The following is a 23,215-nucleotide window of genomic DNA, read 5'->3' as shown; positions in this document are numbered from 1 at the left end:
AGTAAAGACATGATAAATGATAGCTACAGGGGTATCTTTTACTAGTCTACCTGGTCCTCCTTCATTTCTCTCCCTCTCCTAACACTTGTTCTTTCAAATTCTTTCCACACTTTAAACCTCTGCTAAACACATTTGTACCTTGCCTCATTCTCTCATCCTTTACTCCCTTTTGAAAAGGCTAAGAGAATCTCTTCTGGGTCAGCTATATTCCCCAGCAACCCCATACTCCACCTGGACCACTTATAAACAAACTGGGGATATCTGCAGTTACTCTGAGCCAAGAAAGTTTCTTCCTTTGGAGACAGCTCTACAAGTCTTCCAGGTGCACAAGTCTAAGTTGACTTTTTTTTTTAACATATCAAAATTCAGCATTTTGTTAAACAAGAAAATGAAAAATCTAGGCAAGCCAGAGAAATATTAGCTTTAAAATATCTTCTAAAACACTAAAGAATCCCACTTTATTATCTTTGATGATTCTTCCTCAAATTTTGGGGATTTTTCATAAATAAATATATAAAAATTGTATTTAAACATTCTTTTTGAGAATGCCTCTGACACATTAAATCTTCCCAAGAAACTGAATTCTCCTGATGTAAAAATGACAGCCATACTTAATGATATAATGCACGTTTAAGGGAGAAAATCAGAAATGAAAGGTTGATACCTTAAAATTAGAAGACTAAACTATGGCATAATTGGATTAAATGAGTATCTAATTTTCATGCTCATGACCCCACTAAAACAGTAGTTCTATATGCTCAAAAACTTTGGCTCTTAATAATTTCTCAGAACAAAAGGTTCAGCTGGAAAAACTGAGGAAAGGAAGGTTTATTCCCTAAGGCAGCATTTTCATTTTACCAGGTTGATGAAAATCTTTCAAAAATGTATCAACACTTCCTAAACTCCCTGAACAGTATCAAAAAATCTAATTTAGGGCACCTGGGTGGCTCAGTCGGTTAAGCGACTGCCTCCGGCTCAGGTCATGATCCTGGAGTCCTGGGATCCAGTCCCGCATCGGGCTCCCTGCTTGGAGGGGAGTCTGCTTCTCCCTCTGACCCTCCCCCCTCTCATGTGCTCTCGCTCTCTCTCGCTCTCTCTCTCTCTCTCTTTCTCAGTCTCTCAAAATAAATAAATAAATCTTTTTAAAAAATCTAACTTAACACTTGCTTGATGGCTCAAGGTTATCTTCATGAACAACATTTACTGTACTATGTCCTTCCAATAATGCCCTCAAGGCCTTGCTCAGCTGGGTTATTGGCCCTTTAGCTGAAGAGCTAAGAGCAACTGCCCTGCTGGCCTCTTTTTCTCTCTCCTTCTTTGCAGAAGTCAGGCGCCCCTTTCTTATGCTGACATTTTGCTTAATAGCTGCATTCCCCCCCACCCCCAGTTCTTCTAAAATGCTGGTTTACATCCTCTAGGAGTTTGGAAACTAGATAATCATTGTTTTTAGAGCTGTGCGTAAGTTAAGAGTAAATGACCTCTGAATACAGGCCTGACGTTTTCTACTGTGAGTTAAGTACCTAAGCTTGAGTCTGGGGATATTGGTGGATTTAGCTTAGTAGCTTCAAAAGCCCACCTTTCGTCCTTGTTTGTTCTCAATTGTGTCCCTGAGAGAAAATAATAATTAGAGAAAACAAATACAGCACCTTTTCAAGTTTTCCATAAAAGTGCCACTAAGCTCAAAAAGGTAAATTCTAAAAGAACTTCTCATTACTAGAAACACATGCCGTAATAACATGTCTGGTTACTTTGATCACTACTGTCAATAGTAATGACAGTGAACTTATCCACCCGTCACCACACAAATCTCACTTTGTCTCAGAAAAAAATGACTTTTTAGATAAACATACATTAATAACATAAGAAAGCTATGATTTCTAAGATAAACACCTTTTTTAAAGAAAACTAGGCACACCCAGATCTTGGTTTCTAAATACCATTCTCCAATAAAAGGAAGCAAAGCTTCTTGGAAAAATAGCTGATTCTAGGCCCAGGATGAAGAAAATACTAATAGTGCCAGAAAGGAAGTGCTTAGAAAAAACTGAGGGGAACTGTCCCATCCTGAAAGAGTCCACTTAGCCAGGTTGCAACTGTTTGAGCAACAAAATAAATAACATTAGATTATATAACTCAATAAAATAAGTATTAGTCCATACTGATATAAATTATTGAATGAATAAATAAATGGAGAAGGGACACATCTTCTTTACAGAAGAAATCTGAAGGAAATAAAAACCATACTTAGAACAACTCCAGTAATATTTGGTGCAGGCATGATACACTGACAATGATAAAATTAGTGGGTAAAGCTTTAAAAAGAAACAAAATATTTGCACAACTTCAAAGTATCTCCCCTCCAGACATAACTGTGGTGGTTTTAGCATATATCTACAAATTCTTTGATACTCCTCCCTCCAGTAGGTGGAGCTTAATTCTCTTCCTTTTGAATGTGGCCTGGATTTTAGTGACTTCTTTGTAATGAAAAGCAAGCTTTTCATTACAAAGCCACCTAAGTGGCTTTAGGGGCACCTGAGTGGCTCAGTCAGTTAAGCGTCTGACTCTTGGTTTCAGCTCAGGTTTCAGCTCAGGTCATAATCTCAGGGTCTTGAGATCGAGACCCACGTCAGGCTCCGTGTTCACTCTGCTTGAGATTCTCTCCTTCTCCCTCTGCCCCTTCCCCCCCGCCCTCCTCTCTCTCTCAAAAATAAAATAAATAAAATATATTTTAAAAAAAAACCCTGGCTTTATAGTGGACAAACGAGTCAGATATCACCTTAAGCAATGATCAAGGTTAGCATGACCAATAATAAGTCATGTGGATATCAATCTACCCCCCGAAGTGATGCGGTAAGTGTGTAACACTATTACTTCTGTGATATTCTGTGATATTCTTGCAAAAAATGCACAGCCTCTATCTGATCATGAGAAAAGCACCAAACAATCAAATTGAGGGACATTCTACAAAAGTACCTGCCCAGTACTCTTTAAAAGTGGCAGGGTCATGAAAGACAGGGAAAGACCAATAAACTGTTATAGATTAGGGGGATGAAGGAAACATGATGAATAAAAGCATTATGGTATCCTGGACTAGATTCTCAAAGAGGAAAAGGATGTTAGTAGAAATGCTGGAAAAATCTGAATCAACTCTCTACTTAAAAGTACTGTACCAATGTTAATCTTTTAGTTGTGATAAAAGTAGCAGGGTTATGTAAGATATTAACATTAGGGGAGGCTGGGTAAATAGCAAATGGGAACTCTCTGTACTATCTTTCCAACTTATCTGTAAATCTGAACTTATTTCAAAAAGAAAAGTTAAAAAAAATCCCTAAACTTGATATAGTTACTTAGTATGGTTATTACCTAGATCCTAGCAAACAGGTCACAAATATCTAAGCCACTTTAATATAAATTCCTAATATTTCAATTTAAAGATTAAGAGGACTTTTCATGCCAAGAGAAAGGGTAGGAAGACTCTAGAGAAATGTGTGCCCATTTGTAAGTTGGAGACATGAAATAATGTTCAAAGCAGCTTTGTAATATAAAACTGGCAATCTATATATCCATCAGCAGCAGATTAGTAAGTTGTGACATACTTGTATTGTACAATACTACACAGCGTGAAAATGAATGGACTACAATCACATCTGAGTTTTTTCTTTCTTTTACTGAGGTATAATTGACATATATTAGTTTCAGGTGTAGGTGTAAAACCTAACGATTCAATATTTGTATACACTATAAAACAATCGCCACAGTTAAGTCCAGTTAACATACTAACCATACATAGTTACAAACTTTTTTTCTTGTGATGATAACTCTTAAGTTCTACTCTCCTACCAACTCTCAAATACTCAATGCAGTATTATTAACCATAGTCAGCATGTTACATATTACATCCCCATGACTCCATCATTTTCTAAGTGGAGATTTGTACCTTTTCACCCCCTTCACCCATTTAGCTCAATCCCCACCCCAACCCCCACACCTGACAACTACCAATGTATTCTCTGTATCTACAAGCTTGGTTTTTTGTTTGTTTTTTAGATTCCACATATAAGAGAGATACAATATTTGATTTTCTCTTAGTTCACTTAGCACAATACCCTCAAAGTTCATTCACGTTATCACAAATGGCAAGGTTTCCCTGTTTTTTATGACTGAATAATATGCCGTGTGTGTGTGTGTGTGTGTGCGTGCGTGTGTGTGTGTGTGTGTGGTGTGTACCATAGTTTCTTTATCCATTCATCCATCGAAAAACCCTTAGGGTTGTTTCCACATCTTGGCTATCATAAATTGTGTTTCAGTGAATATGAGGGTATGTATCTTTTTGAGTTAGCTTTCATTTCCTTTGGAAAAATACCCAGAAGTGGAATTACTGGATCATACAACAGTTCTATTTTTAAATTTTTTACTAAACTCCATACTGTTTTCCATAGTGGCTGCACTAATTCACATTCCTACCAGTAGTGCACGAGGGTTCCCTTTTCTCCTCCACATCCTTGCCAACAATTTTTGTCTTTTTGATAATTGTTATTTTAACAGATGTGAGGTGATATCTCATTGTGGTTTTGATTTGCATTTCCCTGACAATTAGTGATGTTGAGCATCCATATACTTGATAGCCATTTGTATGTCTTCTTGGAAAAAATGTCTATTCATACCATCTGCCCATTTTTAATCAGGTTTTTCTCCTATTGAATTGTATGAATTCTTTGTATCATTTTAATACCAGAAAATATGATTTGCATATTTTCTCTCATTTAAAAGGTTCCTTTTTTATTTTGTTAGTGATTTCCTTTGCTGTGCAAAAGCTCTGTAGTTTGAGGTAGTCCCACTTGTTTATTTTTGCTTTTGGTGTCTTTGCTTCTGGAGTCAAATCCTAAAACTCATCACCAAAACCAACATCAAGGAGCTTACTGTCGCTATGTTTTCTTCTAGTTTTATGGTTTCGGGTCTTACACAAAAGTCTTTGATAGATTTTATTTTTGTGTATGATGTAAGACAGTGTTCCAGTTTCATTATTTTGCATGTGGCTGTCCCATTTTCCCAACACCATTTTCTGAAGACACCATCCTTTCCCCACTGCATTTTCTTGGCTCCTTTGTCATTAATTTACTAACATATATGCATGAGTTTATTTCTGGGCTCTCTATTCTGTTCAACTTATCAGTGTGCCTTCTTTTATGCCAATACCATACTATTTTGATTACTGTAACTTTGTAATATAGTCTGAAATCAGGAACCATGATATGCCTCCAGCTTTGTTTTTCTTTCTCAAGAATGCTTTTGCTATTTAAGATTTTTTTGTGCTTCTATATGTATTTTAGGATTGTTTATTCTATTTCTGGGGAAAATGCAATCACAATCTGTTTTGATGAATCTCAAAATGTACTACTTTAAAAGAGGAAAACTGAAAACTGCAAGTTACGGTGTATAAAGAAATAGGCAGAATATTAAATGGAAAAAAATTAAGGAAAGGAAATGATTCATACAGAATTCAGGGTGCTGGTAACTTCTGCAGGAGGTAGAAAGTAGGAAGTGAAGTAAAGGTGTCCAAGAAGGATATACAAAGGGCTCTAAAGGGTAACAGTAATATTATATTTTAAGGTGATTAGTGGGTACACAAATATATTGTTTTGCTTTATAATCATACACCTATTATATTCTTTCATATTACACATTTAATTATAAAAGGGGTTAGGAGGAAGTTTATCTTTTTAAGTTTTACCTTTTAAAAGAGCCTGCCAACTAAACATAATTCATTAGGTGCTATAATTTTTCACTCTATCAAATTCCAAACTTAAAAGTAACATTTGAGGCACCTGGCTGGCTCAGTCGGTTAAACGTACAACTCTTGATTTCGTCTCAGGTCATGATCTCAGGGTCTTGAGATCAGGCCCTGCGTCAGGCTTGGTGCTCAGCGGAGTCTGCTGGAGATTCTCTCTTTCCCTCCTCTCTGCCCCTCCCCACACCATCTAAAATAAATAAGTAAATCTTTTTTAAAAAGGTTACATTTATTTTCTGAATCTAGAAAATAGTTATTTCTAAAAACTATTGCAGAAAGTATGTCACCCTTTCAAGGCCTACAGTGTAAAGCAAGTTTAGTTAATGAAGTTCAATGTTACACTAAGAAATCTACCCTTCCTCCATTTAAAAGAACTGTTCCCATTATCTCTATTACCATTCTGGGATAAAGTATTTTCCCCTCTACAAAAATAAGAAGTTTGTGTATGCTAGAAAAGATAATTAAGAGAAACCCACTTGGGCAACAGCACATAACTCTGAATACTCTCATCTCCCTTATTACCAGACCAAAGTTAACTCCATACTATGATTAAAACATCTTCAGATTTTGAAATATTTTATGCATCTCATTTTCTAAAAGCCACAAGTTATTCATAAAAGGCTCTCAAAATTAAATATTGGTTTGTTTTTTTTTAGATTCCTATAGTAAATACCACAGGTTAGTTATCACATCTGGGTATAAAATAACAGTATAAAAAATTCAAGATAAAGGTACTTCCTTCAACTTTTTAATTATTTCCATGACCAATAATAATAAAAACAGTAGGCTTGTTCTAAATACAAAACACTAAAGTGGATCTAGGCTCAATAGCCACACCTAAATATAGTATTTCCGGCAGAGAAGACTGGCCAAAATCTATCACTATGACAAGCCTAAGCTGTAAGTTATCAAATAAAGTGCTAACTCTAGTCAGCATTAAACTATTTTTTCAATGTAAGTTAGCTCAGTCTAAATTTACTATATCCTTAACTCAGTGAGAAATACTTGATTCCACATGAAAATAATTACTTACTTAATTGTGCTGTAAGGTCAAGAGCTAAGTTCGAAAAGAAAAAATTCCCAAACACCCAGGGGGTACAAAAGTAACCAAGGTGAAGTTTAAAAACCACATTTCCTTTCACGGGGGCATTTTATTACATTGTGAAATTTTGTTTTTGAAAAACTATAAAATTAAGTTCACTGGAGAAATTAAAAGAAAAAAAAGAACTTATAGAAGGTTTTATTACTTCTCTTTACTACAGGTAAATATGAACCAACTTTAACTAATGTATTAATAGGATTATAATTTAAGGCACAATTAGGATTTTAAAAAAACCACGTATAATCTAGTCTATCAATCTAAATTACTCTAACATTTGTATCCTGACTTCCTGAATCTAACTAAAACATTCCTGCCATGATGCCAGCTTCCTAGTCAGGCTTTCTGAAAAGACTAAGGAATCTCAAGTTTCCCTAACTGAGCAGGAGCCAAAATGCAAACCACTGTCTCCTCCATGCAGTTGTAAGCAGTTAACACTCAGGATAAATCACTCCTAAATCAGAGCAGTTTTTATTGATCACAATGACAACAAGCACAACAGCCAGCCGGCAAGTCTTAAGGAGTCAAGACATACTTTTAAGGTAACAGAAGCTTCAAACTATAGTCCCTGGAAACAGACTTCTTGGAACCACATTATCTTTAAATAAACAAACCTCAATTGAATGAAGTAAAACTATAGATAGCTCTAAGAAATATACCTCACCACTTAAGCGTTCCCAAAATGACCAATGGCAAATGTTCCTGATGTTCCTCCTCCCTGCCCTTATTTATTTCTCCCTTGAGTGCTGGCTTATCCCTGGCTCAAGCATCACCTTCATGAATCATTTTTTCTCAGTTCATGACATAAGGGTAGTATTTGCTTTCTATACCATTTACTACTTTGGAGTCCAGTAAATATTTAGTAACAACAATAATAATCAACTGATTGTGCAGGCCAAGCATTCAAAGTTCACAGAAGTGTAACCATTAGAGTACCAGGAAGTGATAAAAAAAAAAAAAACCAACAGTAGCCTATAACTGTCAGAGGGCTTTATTAACCCACTTGAGGGAAAATGTGTTAAAGGTGACAATTCAGTAGACTGCATACTTTTTTAGCACCCTTTATTTGTGATACCATTTATTTTTTTAATAAATCATACAAATGAGAAATCAGTTCAAAGTGAGAATACTTAAGTCTCTGGGATGGATCTCCATTTGCTGCCACCCCCCCGCCCCTTCCCAGCAGAATGGGAAAGCTGACGGGTCAAACTCAAACCATCCACAGCCATCCATGTCCACTGCCTTCAGCGATACCCATTTCATAGATGGGGCATAGAAGAATTTGAAAAATCACCATTTTTCCTCCCACCTGATACTACCAAATTGCTGAAGGGGAAAAATGAGTGGAAAAGATAATCCAAGAAGAGCAGCAGAGAAGGGAAATGAAGCAGCAGCTGAGGATGTCAGAAGACAAGAGGCTTATGGGGTGCTACTAGGTTCAGAATTCTAAGCAGTAGAGGTATATCAATTTGGAACACACAATGTTTTAAAAAGGAAACTGTTCTTTCATTCCAATGAAGTGCTTAGCAGTCAGTCCAAAATGTTCAGCACCCTGGCCCATCTCTGTGCCTTTTTGGCTAAGCTGGCAGAGAGGTAAATGATTGTTCATACTGCCAGTCAACCCTCCTTTTTGGTTACTGTCTGAACACACCTAGAGATCAATCAGGGGACAGGGGTTTCACTGTGACTGCCCTCCCATCTGCTTCACATCTGTTCCTGTCCTAAAATGGCCATACTTAACATGCAGAGAGGGAAAGAGTATGAAACGGATGGAGTGGCTCCCCCACAAAGCTTTGTACAGTCAGCATCACTCTCCCTCCCAACTATGCTGGGAATGTGACTCTTGGAACTATGGCAACAAAATCCCAGTATAAAATACCACCACCACCACCACCACAACTACTGAACACCTTTTGAGATGCAGACCGGGATAATTTAAGCAGAAGAGAGTTGTGAGATATATATGTGGCCTTATTCAACCCTAGGCTATTAAAACAATCAAATAAAAAAAGTATTAAAAGCCTGGAAATTCAATAAAGTAAATTAGAAAATAATAACAATTACTTAAAAAGCTGTATAATCCTAATAAAGAATACTTTGTGGCATACCTTTTAGTAATATTAAACACTGAAGAAAAGTCAATGTGCAACCTATATATGCTAAATACTGGGTCTAGAACTCAAACAAAAAAAAGTTTTCTCTTATAAAACTCAGTTTGGGTAACTCAGCATAAGAAACCAACGTGACTGAAAATAAATAGTGGGTATATCCTATGAGGATAGGTGCTATTTTCTCAATTACTGCTCTACCGTATTGTGAGGATGAACCTAGGATTAAACAGAACACTTACCAGGAATCAACATTCTTAAACATAAATGCCAAAAAGAAATCTTACAGAATGGCCACAGGGATTCAAAGAGGGAAAAGATGCTCTGGTTACAAGGACAGTCAGGTGGACAGTTTTACCATTTTATGAGGTTTCCCAGCATATTTCCCTTCCAAATGGCATTACAAGTACATAATGTCAAAATATCCTATATTCATGGATTATTCTCTACTCCTCCTGGCACCACATGATTTTCTCAGAATACCTCAAAGTCCCCAAGTCAAGGCTAGTCTCATTCAATTCCACTGCCAGCTATGGTCTTACCTTTCTCTTCGTTCCTAACAGAGGCTTATTTTGACATCCACATGACAAATCTCACCACACTCCCATAAACTTCTTGGTTCAATGTTTTTGTTTTACTGCCCCTAAGTGCATCAGATTAGGCCCTATATGCCTTTCTGCGGTTGCAAATACCTTCAACAGTTTCTTTCAGATGGCCTACCAGCAACTCTATCATCTCTCCTCCCTTGACACAATCTTTGCATGGTCACATACACTATCTCATTTATACCAGACTGTCTCAACTCTAGCTTAATCAGCTAAGTCTTCCAAACCATCAAACCATAAGTGCAGTAAATATGAGACTGATCTGTGACAAACAATGGCATACAGAAACCACAAAGAGTAACCATATGAAAAAGCCTGGGCCTGCACAGTCAGAGGCTTTGCACAGCATACCAGCTCTTCATCCAACCCAGGCCTACAAATGGTCTGTATGGTTTTAGACATCTAACCAATTAGGCCTTAGTTTCCTACATATAGAATGTGAGAGCTAAACTAGGTAATATTTAAGGTTATGTTCACCACTATTTCATTTCTCTCCAATAGTAATATTCAACTGTACAGATTATTACTTTACAAAAAATTTGTTTTGCAAACATGTGAAACACGGAGGCTAAGTCTTCAAAATCACCACCCTACAGAGCAAGGACTAGGTTTATTAAGCTTTCCATATACTCTCCTGAACCCAGATGATTTGGACTTAAAAAATATCTCTTGAGGTTACTGGGTGGCTCAGTCGTTAAGCGTCTGCCTTCGGCTCAGGTCATGATCTCAGGGTCCTGGGATTGAGCCCCACATCAGGCTCCCTCCCTGCTCAGCAGGAAGCCTGCTTCTCCCTCTCCCACTCCCCTTGCTTGTGTTTTCTCTCGCTGTGTCTCTCTCTGTCAAATAAATAAATGGAATCTTAAAAAAAAAAAAAATCTCTTGAATGAGGAAAGGCAGACTGACTAGAGTCTACTCCCAAAGTTATCTTTACATCCAGGAGGGGTTCAAGGTGAGTCTGCCTGATTACCGAATGTTATGAGTATGTGTATTTTAGTGAGTAAAAAAAAATTAGGAAAGGCTAACAATTTCAAACTTGGAGTCACTACCTAAATTGCCATGAAATTTTAACTTCTACACGTAATATAATCTCGTGTAGATTATTCATAATCTAGATGAACAAGAAAAACTCATTAGCTCATGCAATTTCCTCCGCTAAATATGCCCCTTCCTCTCCCTCTAGAAGTCCTAGTCACCTGTATGACCTATTTCAAATTTGATCATCTACAAAGTCAAAGACCATTACTATGTAAAACTTCACCACCTACCACACAAAAAGTATTTGTTCTATCCTCTATGCACCAAAGTACTTTCTGCAGATTGTTATTATAGCCTCTTAACACACAACACTATAGTGAATTGTTTATATGCCTGTCTGTCCCAGTGGACTGTAAACTGTTTTATTCATCTTTGTGTCTCCAGTACCTACTAGGACCAGGCACATGGCTGACACGCACTTAATGTTCACTGAATTGGATTGAACAGAGCAGAAAACTTCCTATTCACCCAACCAGCATAGCTTTGGGCCTGATCCTCCCAAACATTCATGCTCAGACATGTTTTGCTATACTGGGTGGCAAAAGCAAACTCCAAGCACCCTGCAAATTCAGGTCTCAGAGAAACCTGGGGGAAAAAGTTTTTTAAAAGCAGTTTTTAAAGTCTTCATACCCAGGGTGCCTGGGTGGCTCAGTTGTTAAGCGTCTGCCTTAGGCTCAGGTCATCATCCTAGGGTCCTGCGATCGAGCCAGGCATTAGGCTCCCTGCTCAGCGGGAAGCCTGTTTCTCCCTCTCCCACTGTTTGTGTTCCCTCTCCCACTGTCTCTCTGTCAAATAAATAAATAAAATCTTTAAAAAAATAAATAATAAAGTCGTCATACCCGTGGAGCAGGTCAAAAGCTTCCTTGATCGTGAGTTTCAGTATGAATACAGATTGTAAAAGGAGGGCCTCACTATAATTTAAAAACAAAAACAATTCATATTTCTAATGGATTCAGAGGCCGAGAAAAGTTAAATTGAATTTCCCTAGTATCTTTAAAGTAATGCTCTGCTAATTGTTCTAATATTCACGACATTCTTCGGTCTGGGAAGGTAATGGGTTGATTACATGGAATATCCACTCCCTATTATCTAGTCTCCTACTGTATGAAAAGTTAGTACTTCTCCCACACCACTTGCAATGAATAGCACCTAAGAGGCTGCCATTTTTCTACTTCACACAAAATCTGGAAAGAGATCTGGGCCTCATGCCAAAGAACTGTCAATTTTTCAAACAAGGGTACCCTACCAAATCAGTCCTCTTTCTTCTTCCATTAGGAAAGAGATTAAAATAGAAGTACACTTCAAAATGTGAGGTCAACATTTTAAAACCTCTAAACTTTTTGTATCATGAACATACTCTAGCTCTTTTTTTTTCACCTTTTCTTCATAGCATTAAACAAAACTCTGGCATGTCTTCTAGTCTCAAAGATCTTTCCCATACTCCTCAATTTGCCAAAGACTATTCCATTTACCAAAGTAAAATATTAAGTCATAATTTGGTATTTCAAGAAGACTCCTGCAATGCAGGTTAGGTAGAAAAAATATTTTGAACTATATGTTGGCTACATATAATTATCCTTACCACATTCTCATAAGAAAACCAAACTCTATGAGAAAGTATATGACTTAGAAAAATACCAATATCGGGGCACCTGGGTGGCACAGTCAGTTAAGCGTCCAACTTTTGGTTTTGGCTCAGGTGGTGATCTCAGGTTGGTGAGATCTGGCAGTGTGGGGCTCTATACTCAGCAGGGAGTCTGCTTAAGACTCTCTTTCTCCCTCTCCCTCTCCCCCTCAGCGAGTGCAAGCACATGCACGCGCTCTCTCTCAAATAAATAAATCTTAAAAAAAACCCAAAACACCAATATCAAGAATCCCTCCAAAGTCTTTTTTTTTTTTTTTTTTTTTAAAGATTTATTTATTTATTCATGAGAGAGAGAGAAGCAGAGGGAGAAGCAGGCTCCCAAGGAGCAGGGAGCCCGATGCGGGACTCGATCCCAGGACCCTGGGATCATGACCTGAGCCGAAGGCAGACGCTTAACCATCTGAGCCACCCAGGCGCCCTCCAAAGTCTTTTTATACTGGAACAAATCACTTAGAAATAATAGTTTGTCCTTATCTAATAAAGTTGAAGCTATATACCCTCTGTGACTCAACATTTCCCCATCGCTAGGTATATATACGCTAGAGAACTGTGTGTACACACCTACCAAGAGACATAATCAACAACGCTCTTAGCCTCATTGTTAATGATACCCCAAAACTGGAAGGAACCCAATGTAGGGTAGAGATATAAAATAGATTATTATACAGCAATGAACATGCTACAGGCAATCACACAGATCAATCACATAATGCTGAATAAAAGAATCATAAAAAATGCATAAAATGTAGTTCCGTAAGTATCTGTTCAACTGTAGGCATATGTTTTATGCACTGTTCAGTATGTATTTTATACTTCACAATAAAAAAGCAGGCTTTTAGCTTAAAAACTCTAGTCTCCACACATAAAATCCTTATTTTCATTTCAGTTACAGCATTTATAACACTGTCTTTCCACCAGACTATAAACTGCTTGAGGGTGGAGATTGATTTTATTCATTTTTGGGTTCCCACAACATCATGGTACACAGATGCTCAACAAATACTGAATGGATAGATATATGAATGAATCATGGACACAGAGAAATTTCATACAGCAAGGAAATCTCCATGTGGTAGGAGAGCAGGCAAAGTGCAGTTTTTAAAAGTCCCAAATTTCAACAAGTTGAATACATTTTCAGATGCTTATTTCTAATACATGGCTCCATTTAGACAAAGCATAGTTTTAGCATGTAATTTGTCAAAAGTGCAAGATATTTCTGAGCTTAAGTTCAGTCACCAAATTCTGATTTTCCTTTTGCAATATAGCTGTGAGACTCCTGGTTGTCTAACTGTACTAATAATTCCTTAATTTAAATACAAAAACTCATGCACAACCCTCTTTATGAGTTTACCCCCAAGAGTTTTAAAATGTTTCTCCATTAAAAAGCACATCTCAGCACATCCTGCTGTTCTTAGAGCTGGAATGCTTTCCTCTTCCCAGTTCCCCGTCAGTCTCCTATGGACCATAGGACTGAAATTAGCTATTCATTACATGTAAAGGAGCGCTGGCTATAGCAGAGCCCTGCAGAGAAAGACTGCTATTTCACATGTCAATTTCAGAACCAAAGCATCTGCTACCTTACTAATATGTACATTTAATGTCTCTGCATAATGTGCAGAATTATATGCTGTTCATTGCCTGTTTGTTCTGTTATTAGGTACTCTTAAGCAGCATTATTCTAAACTACTCCCCTTGAAAAACGTAGGGTATTTTATCAGGTCTCTTCTCTGGTGTTGTCTGTAACAAAGGGTCCAAATTAGTAGCATACAGAACACTGAAAACCAAAAACTCATGACTCAGAGGAACATAATCAAACATGACAAGTTTCTGGCCTGTAATTACTAGCAATTTACTTTGAATCTTAGGCTCCTTTACTCCTGGATATGACTTTACATTAGGTTGCCATAGGGGGAAGAGGGTCTTGGGGGAGAGGTGCTAAATTTTCAACAGTCATTAGTAAACACAGAATATTGGAATTGCTGTTTTTCTGGAAAGTCTATATACTTCTGTTTAAAGTCATATTTCTAGCAAGTCTCTCTCTTATCAACAACTCATTCCATGTTAAAGATACAGGTTTTTTGTCCTGTAAATTGTGGTACTGCATGTCACTGAATAAGCCTCTGAATGGGTTGAAGAGAAGGGGTTAGCCTTAAGCTCTATAGGCCTCATACTATCAATTGTAATTGCTTTTGTTCATTAACCTTCATACTGAGCAGGAAGCTGAGAATATTCAATATTTAAGAAGCATCCTAAATGGTAGTATTATACTAGTCAAACCTATGTTATACTAGATGTATGATAAAGAACTAATACATGTGTTAACAAAATTAAAAGTACCACATTGGCACAATCATCTGGACCATTTTACCAGAGTTAGTATTGCTTGGATTAATAGGACATGGTCAGATGAATAAATAAGGTTATGCTAGCTTTATTAATCATCCACACTGGTTAACAAATACTGCCTTTGGTTACAGAAGGCAACTAGTGGATCTTGGTTTTGTATGTAATCGGATGCTAAATATAGGCCTATCGCTATGATGTAGATACAGTGGCCATGTGAGGTGCCCACAGTGAATGACTGGCATTGAACCATTTGTTTTTACCCAGAACTCTAAAACATGAGGCCTCAAAATCTGGTCATAAACTTTAAAAGACTGATTGATTTTCCCTCAGATGGAGAAATTTAGGTTCCAGCAATCCAAAAAATAAATCTACCACTGCACATCCATTACCATTCACCCCACAGTATCTTTTACAAGCTCCCAAGCAGGCTTGTGGCTGTTGAAGCAACCCTACAGCCTCTACTTCCCGTATGTTGTAGTGTCTTTTTTGCTTGGTTTTAGTGTAACTCTATGGCAGCCAATGTACTTGGGGAGTGTCTGCAATTTGACGCAGATGTTCATACTCTTAGCCTTCACCTCCTCTCAGCTAGAAGAGGTAGGCAGGACAAGATCTAAGAATGGTTTCTGGTAAACTGGCAAAACACAAATTAGATGATAGGCAGTAGAAGTGAGAGCAGGCTGATGTAATTGAAACCATCAAGATTGGGCACCTGGGTGGCTCAGTCGATTAAGTGTCTGCCTTCGGCTCTGGTCATGATCCCAGGGTACTGGGATCAAGTCCCACATCGGGCTCCTTGCTCAATGGGGAGTCTGCTTCTCCCTCCGCCCCTCACCCCGCTCGTTCTCACTCTCTCTTTCTCAAATAAATAAAATTTAAAAAAAATAAAACCATCAAGATTATTTCAGGTTGAAAATCATTACAACTTGGGAAGATAGGCCAGTTACACTGTTTTTATATTATCATAAACAGAACTAGTCCTATTTCTGAGGAGCAGAAACCATTAAGGGGCCTCTATGTTTGGGTACTTTATCACAACCACAATTTTACATCTGTTATATAGTTAACATTTATCTTCCCACTAGGAGGAGAACTCCAAAGAACTAGGGTCACCTATTTGTCCCAGAATAATGCCTAACACTTGATAATGATGACTCAATAAATATTTGCTGTAAATGCATGTGGGCATGAATGGTGGAAAAAAAAAGTAATCTGGAATTAGTAGGACCTGTCATACAAACCCATGGAAGTAGAACCAATCATCAAACCAGAAAAGAGTTGAGGGTGACCAAGACTTGCAAGAATAAGCTAGTTCACAGTCTGACTAACGTCATGATCTGAGGCTAAAGAAGCTTTATATATTAAACGAATAGTATGGCACCTACCTAGCAAAGATTTTAACAAATAAACCCTAACAACAACATACATGTAAGGAAGAAAAACTAAAATTGGAGAAAATACTCTCCAACACTATCAATCTGTAAAATTCAAGATTAAGATTACTACCACTGTATTGTTTAGTTAAAACACTGGTCAGGTGATGTCTAAATTGCTACCAACATCTCATTTGGTGATAATTAAATAGTGACTAAAGCTTTTTTAATATGATAATTGTTCATCTTAGATATACATTATCGACTGCAGGCCAGAAAATAATTTTTAGTTGATGATATCCCATCTTTACTCAGCATTTCAAAATCAAAATTAACTTCTTTGTCATCTAAAACCACCACAAACCAACAACCTTAGAAAATATAATAAATCAGCCTCTTATTTAATCAACAATGATTTTAAAATGTAATCCTTAACAGTTGTTTAAAATATGCATAACTAGGTCTGCAATAGTTATCCTGATTTAAAGCAAAAGCACATCTGTTTATAAGTAAGTAAATATAGTCTGACAGCAATTTGGAACATCTATCAGAAGGAATCAACTGCAAGCTTAATAAGCATTATTTGTATTCCACATAATACTCTATTTGTTCTTTCTAGCCACTGCAGTAATAAAACACACTGAAACTCATTTAATGTGTACTAAATCCAATGTACCTAGGCAAAACACTGAAAATTTCATTTGGATGGTTCCCAGCCCATATAGCCTAACTTTTTATAAAGTATTACTACCATCTGGTTACTAGTCTGTGTTTACCAAAACAGTAGCTGTGCACACATTTCTGTAGCAGCTGTGGTCAAAAACTTTAAATCAATCCATTTGGCTAAATGAAAACTCTTCAAGGGAAAAACAAATAACAGTATTTTGAATTTATACCTAAAATTAAGTTCCATTACTGGTTTTAATTAACATTCCCCAAAAACAAAAATAGTAAGATTTTAAGTGGTATTATGAGACATCTTAATTATTTATATTTTCTATCATTTATCAAATGACAGGAGGTCCACGGAAATCAAGTGAATTACCCAAGGTCAAACAACTAGTTAGCAGCTGGACTTTGTCCAGACATGGGTATCTTCTGGTTCCCAGTACAAGGGTCTTTTCACAAAATTGCTCCAACTGAATACTGGGGGTCCTAGAAATAGAACTATGTTAAGGGAAAATACCATATACTAAATGCAGGTTAAAATTATTTTTAAGAGCACAGCATTTCCATAAAATGTAACAGCTCATCATAAATTATAAAACCTGACTTGTATTTGTTTCCTAACTGTGGTAAAAGCTTCAAGTGTCCTGTGAAATTTATAAGAATTTGATTTCATAAACCCTTCCCTTCCTTTTCACTTGTCTCCCAACCCCTCCCATAAATAAATGGTAAAACTAAGTCTACAAACAAATCCTATTATCCTGGTCAAGAGGTTAAGCTATTACTTTAGATCCAAAGTTAATTTCTTAGCTTCCACACAGATCCTCATGTTCCCTTTTCTAGTATAACATAACTAGATGCCGCACTGCATGCTTTCATGTAAATAGAAAGTCTTTTCCTAACTAGAATTGTCAAACTTCCAAATGATTTTCTTACCCCTAAGAATCTAAACTGATCCTCAAATATAAATTAATGCAGAAATGTTCTATGCCTTGCTTAGCCAGGAATGAAAGGCAAGAAGACAAATGTACTTGATAGAAATCTTCTGTTGTTATTATAGTACTAGCAATTAGAACTTAAGAACAAATTTTCAGGACATAATGGTGACTATTTTAAGCTTATTTGGGTTAATGACAAAAAAATGCTTCGACAACAAATGAACTATTTCCTTTATTTATTGCCTCTTCATGATACCTAAGAAGAAAAATCAAACTAACAATCCACCAAAACAAAGCATGTGTTCCAGTCTTCTATGTGGAGTATGAAACTTTCAAAGGAAATAAGTGGATACTAAACTATTCGGGAGTAAGCGTACAGAAGGGGTGGTTTGTATTTACAGGTAGACTATTTTTTGTTTTGTTGGCTTCCTGATTACTGGTCATTTATTTCAGAACATGAGAACCCAATGAAAAACTAAAACTCACAATTTTTATCTACTTCATAACATAACCGGAAACGAAGAGTTGGTATCAGTGGACAACATGTACAACAAATTGGGGATAAATTAATGTCACAATTTTTGAGACAAATGCACAACAGGTTTACACTTCCACATCCGTATCATAGGTACCTCTCAACAAACATCCTTATGGAGTTGTTAGTAGACTAGAACAAGCAGTATTATTTCCATTTGACAGATCAAGAAACTCATGGAGGTTAGATGACACATCATGGTCCAAGGCTAGTAGCTAGCCTGCTGTGATAAAAACCAAAGTCCTTAGGTACCAAGTGCAGCAGTCACTCCACAACACTGCCTCAGTTCACTTCACTCATTTCAAGTAATTTGCAACAAGAATAACAGAAAAGCTAATCTACTGTTTTTGGTCTTTTTTTCTTTCTCGCTTCCCACACTCTATGAACCCAGTGATTCAACTATATTTGAGCCCAACATTGGGCTGAGAAAAGCTAAGCAAGGACTTCCTACACACATCTGTATATTCTATAAACTGGGGTTCATTTTGCACAGGTGATTGGGATTCCATTTAACCACTTGTATGTACACAATTCTTTCTAAAGTCAAACCGAGCACAGGCTGAAGTTTCATGTTTTAGAGAAGAGGGAAGCAAAATTGTTTTGAAATTCTCTGTGAAAAACAGCCTGTTGTATTAGAACAAACAGCAGCTTGTTCCTATCATTCCTTTGTTTGACAAGTCTGGGCTGGCTAGAAAGGTCATTTATGCCTCAAAGCATCAAATTAACATTTGAAGACATGAATTTTAAAAATGGCTATTTGCTTCTGTTCTGTGAATGGCTAATGCAGTACACACACACACACACACACACACACACACACACACACACACACACACAAAGGAGAAAAACCCACTACAGACTTAGCCAACACACACACACACACACACACACACACACACACACACACACACACACACACACACACACACACACACACACACACACACACACACGAGAAAAACCCACTACAGACTTAGCCAAGTCTCCAAAAAGACTAAAAACAGTAACAAAAACAGAAAAAGAAAAAGGAAACCCAAAACTTTTCCCAGGCAAACCGAGCATTGATTTTATATCCACGTCAACACACGTGCTCTTAATTAAGTCTCATTCTTTAACAGAATTAAGAAGGTAGCTGCAATTGTCAAATGTTTAAGCAATACAGGAGAAAAAAATCACTAATTATCATAAGATGCTAATTATCATTAGCAAATCATAAGATTCTTCCCTCTTAACCCTTCGCTCATAACCCTTCTGCCCCAACACCAGTATTGACTGTACAGGATAAACTCCCAACTTACTTAGTACTATCTTGGTTCAAACAACAGCTTTTTCCTAAAGTTCCTGTATTATTTTCCCAACACAAATCTATATTCATATATATTTGAAATGTAAGCTGTCATTACTAACTACAACCCTCAACTGCATAAATATGCATTCAAGATCAGAAAATACTTTGGTTCCATTGGAAAGATCAAGGGATGTAAAGTCTGAAAAATTCACTATACATTTTTACAAAAGTGATTCATTTTCTATAGATGTACACTGAGAATACCACAAGCTACCTTTTAGAATATTATGGGAAATGTAATATTTTAAATTAGTTATGATTTAATGAGATAATATAAACAATATAGAAAATAAAATTTGAGAATCTTACTAATTCCCTAAGTACTGTAAGAAAATTTTAAGAAAAAATTTAAAGTATAAGGAAAACTACAAAAACATTACTATGACAATTCAAAATCTCTAAAATGCAAATTTATTTTGATTTTTTTTAACATTTTATTATCTGAGAGACAGTGAGCACACAAGCAGGGGAGGTACAGAGGAAAAGGGACAAGCAGGCTCCCCGCTGAGCAGGGAGCCCCACATGAGGCTTGATCCCAGAACTCTGGGATGATTACGTGAGCCGAAGGCAGATGCTTAACCACCTGAGCCACCCAGGCGCCCCTAAAATGCAAATTTATTTATTTATTTTTTAAGATTTTATTTAGTTATCTAACAGAGCGCACAAGCAGGGGGAGTGACAGGTAGAGGGAGGGAGAAGAAGCAGGCTCCCCGCTGAGCAGGGAGCCCAATGTGGGGCCTGATGCCAGGACCATGGGATCATGACTCGAGCCAAAGGCAGATGCCCAACCAACTGAGCCACCCAGTGCCCTGCAAATTTATTTTTAAAAATTACCTCATCTAGAAATATTCTATGATGTTATATAGTTCATAAAATCAAGTCACAATGATGTTGCTTCCTCAAGGAGCTTCCAACCTCTCCTCTTCTCACTCTTTAACCCCTTGCAATCTGGCTTCCATTACAAACATCCCATGGTCAGGGGTTCCTTTAAAGGTAATTAATAATCTCATAAATGAAAAGCACAAAGGCCTTCTCAGGCCTCATTCTCTTTGACCTCTCTACAACATCTGACACTACTCCATAAAACCCTTTAACTTGGTTTCTGGCAAGTTAACTGGCATCACTCTCCAACAACCTTTCAAAACACCTCTTTTCTCAGTACCTTTCACTTATCATTCATGGATCTAAATGAGCCTGAGTCTGAGTAGGAGACTCAAACTTCATATCTGCCCTTACTGTAAAAGATCATGCACAGAGATATGCCCTTTATATAGATCTGCCCCACTGCACAAGTCCTGGGGATGCCAATCACACAAATGGCAATGTGAACTGCTACCCACTGGAGCTGAGCAATGGAGTGGCTCTGTCCTTGGATTGTCCTCCGGCCTTAACATGGATAAGGCTTCCTCTTTCTGAACAACATCCATTCCCACACTTTGTACTGCAGAACACACCAAATACACACACACACACACACACACACACACGGCAAGCTCCCAAGTCTGTATCTTCACCTGTTTTCTTCTGATGACCAGTCCTCCCTGCCCAAGTGTTTGCTAGCTATCTCCGTAAGTACAATACATATTTATATCCACCTGTACCTTATTTATCTCCTGTCAAAAGCAGTACCACTTCCAAGCCATGTTAGACTCCTTCATTTCAATTATGTTGGTCACAGCGGATCTTGTAAATGCCTTCCTCTACATTCTCTCTCGTATGTATTGCCTCACCTTCATTCCCAAAGCCCTTCTAAATCAGGCTTTACCTCTAACCTTAATGGATGAGCTCACCCTGCCTGTCTCCACCATCTTGCCACTGCAATCTAGACTACCAATCTAAAACACAGGTAGGAGCACTGCATTCCCTATGCTCAGACTAACTTTATATGCTATGCTAGAATTGTAACTATATTCTATAGGAAAATCGAGAGCCTCGGATTGTGACCCCATCTCTCTTCCACTCTCCTTCATCTTTACATTTTCTACTTCATCCACTTTATAAACATTGTCATTAACTAATATATCAAGAAATCTAAAATTTTCCTCCATTAGATCCCCACATAAAAAATTATTACAACATAGTCATGTGAAACAAGTCAACTGTGATATATATTAATAATTAACCATGTCAATGTACACATTTCCAATCAAAATCAGCTTATTAGTTCAACTGTTTACTTCAAGATTTGCTTTTTTAAGTAAATTTCACTTAAAAAGCAAGATACCCCTAATGTTTATTGCAGCATCATTTACAATAGCCAAACTATGGAAGCAGCCCAAGTATCCACTGATAGATGAATGGATAAAGATGTGTGTGTGTGTGTGTGTACACACAAATATATGTATGAATATATAAAATGGAATATTATTCAGCCATAAAAAAGAATGAAATCTTGCCATTCACAACAACATGGACAGAGCTAGAGCATATAATGCTAATTAAAATAAGTCAGAGAAAGACAAATACCATATGATCTTACTCATTTCTGGAATTTAAGAAAAACAAATGAGCAAAGGGGAAAAAAGAAAGAGAGATACAAACTTAGAAACAGATTCTTAACTACAGAGAACACACTGATGGTTACCAGAGGAAAGGTGAATGGTGGGAAGGTTGAAATAGGTGAAGGGGGATTAAACAGTACATTTATCATGATGAAAAAAATAAAATAAAATAATATAATAAAAAATACCAACCAGCAACTAAAGAGATTATCTGTCCAGTTAAAAAAAAAAAAAGTAATCATGCCACCTGATTAAGTCAAGAAGCACATCATCACTCTCTCTAACTCACATCAGCAGTGCTTCTTACAAAGTAGGCACTCACTAAATGTCTCAGAATCTGCACCTCAAATGAGCAGCAACACCTCACTGTCCCTCTAGCCACAAACAAGTTGTTTTTAACTGAGGTTGATCTTCCCTGCCATCTCAAAACACAAAGTGATAAAGATGTAACAAACCCAAGGAATGAAGTAACTTTTTCTCTAAATTACTGAGAATTGGTTTTATAATGGTAGCAATGGACCTGTAGTAAATCCTTCACAGTATTTCATCTTCCCCTCCTTGTGACTACTAACACAGTCAGCGACAGTGAGAGGCACAGGCCACAGTCATTAAAAAGCACACAGCTACCCAGAAAGCAAACATGTGAAGCCCATTTTAAACAAAAACCAACACGTAAAAGCTGGAGCAGAAGAGGTTACAACAATATGAAGACATTTAATGAACTATGACTATGTTCTACATCCCTTGATGTATTTCTGGCATCCCTGTAATTTTGAAAATAAAGTAGCCTAAGAGAATCACCAAAATGGTGGCTTGCTCAGGAAAATGCCTAGAACACTAATAAATTAACAGATTAAGGAAGTCCTATATAAGGTAGAGCCCCTCTAGGTACTGCCCATTATAAACGTAACTCTCCTATGGTCCCAGTCCCCTCCAACGATAATATTAAAATCTACCAAGCTCCTCCCTAACCTGTCCAGGAGCCATGATCAAGGTACAAAGGAACTAAGGAGGCCCTCTTCAGTACTGGAAAGGATTTCTCAACGTGACAGACGTGGTGGACTGGACAATAAAATCCTGTTTGGGTTTTGTTTTTTAAAGTGAGTTGGAGGCCCACCGTGGGACTTGAATTTATGACCCTGAGATCAAGAATTGCATGCTCTACCGACTGAGCCAGCCAAGAGCACCAAAATCCCATTTTTATTAACTGGGTCAGAAAGAATCATTGTAAATG

The 23,215-nt window shown here is 37.2% G+C and overlaps 1 protein-coding gene across 1 annotated transcript in view; it reads right to left on the bottom strand.

Moving 5' to 3' along the window:
* ZSWIM6 (zinc finger SWIM-type containing 6) overlaps positions 1-23,215 on the bottom strand; it is a 190,010-nt gene that overhangs the window by 82,766 nt on the left and 84,029 nt on the right. The gene's annotated exons all lie outside the window — the stretch shown is intronic.

Source organism: Zalophus californianus, chromosome 5 (genome assembly GCF_009762305.2).
Source record: "Zalophus californianus isolate mZalCal1 chromosome 5, mZalCal1.pri.v2, whole genome shotgun sequence".
Classification (NCBI taxonomy): domain Eukaryota; kingdom Metazoa; phylum Chordata; class Mammalia; order Carnivora; family Otariidae; genus Zalophus; species Zalophus californianus.
The sequence above is the reverse complement of the archived record's forward strand: the minus strand, read 5'-3'. Positions and strand labels throughout refer to the sequence as shown.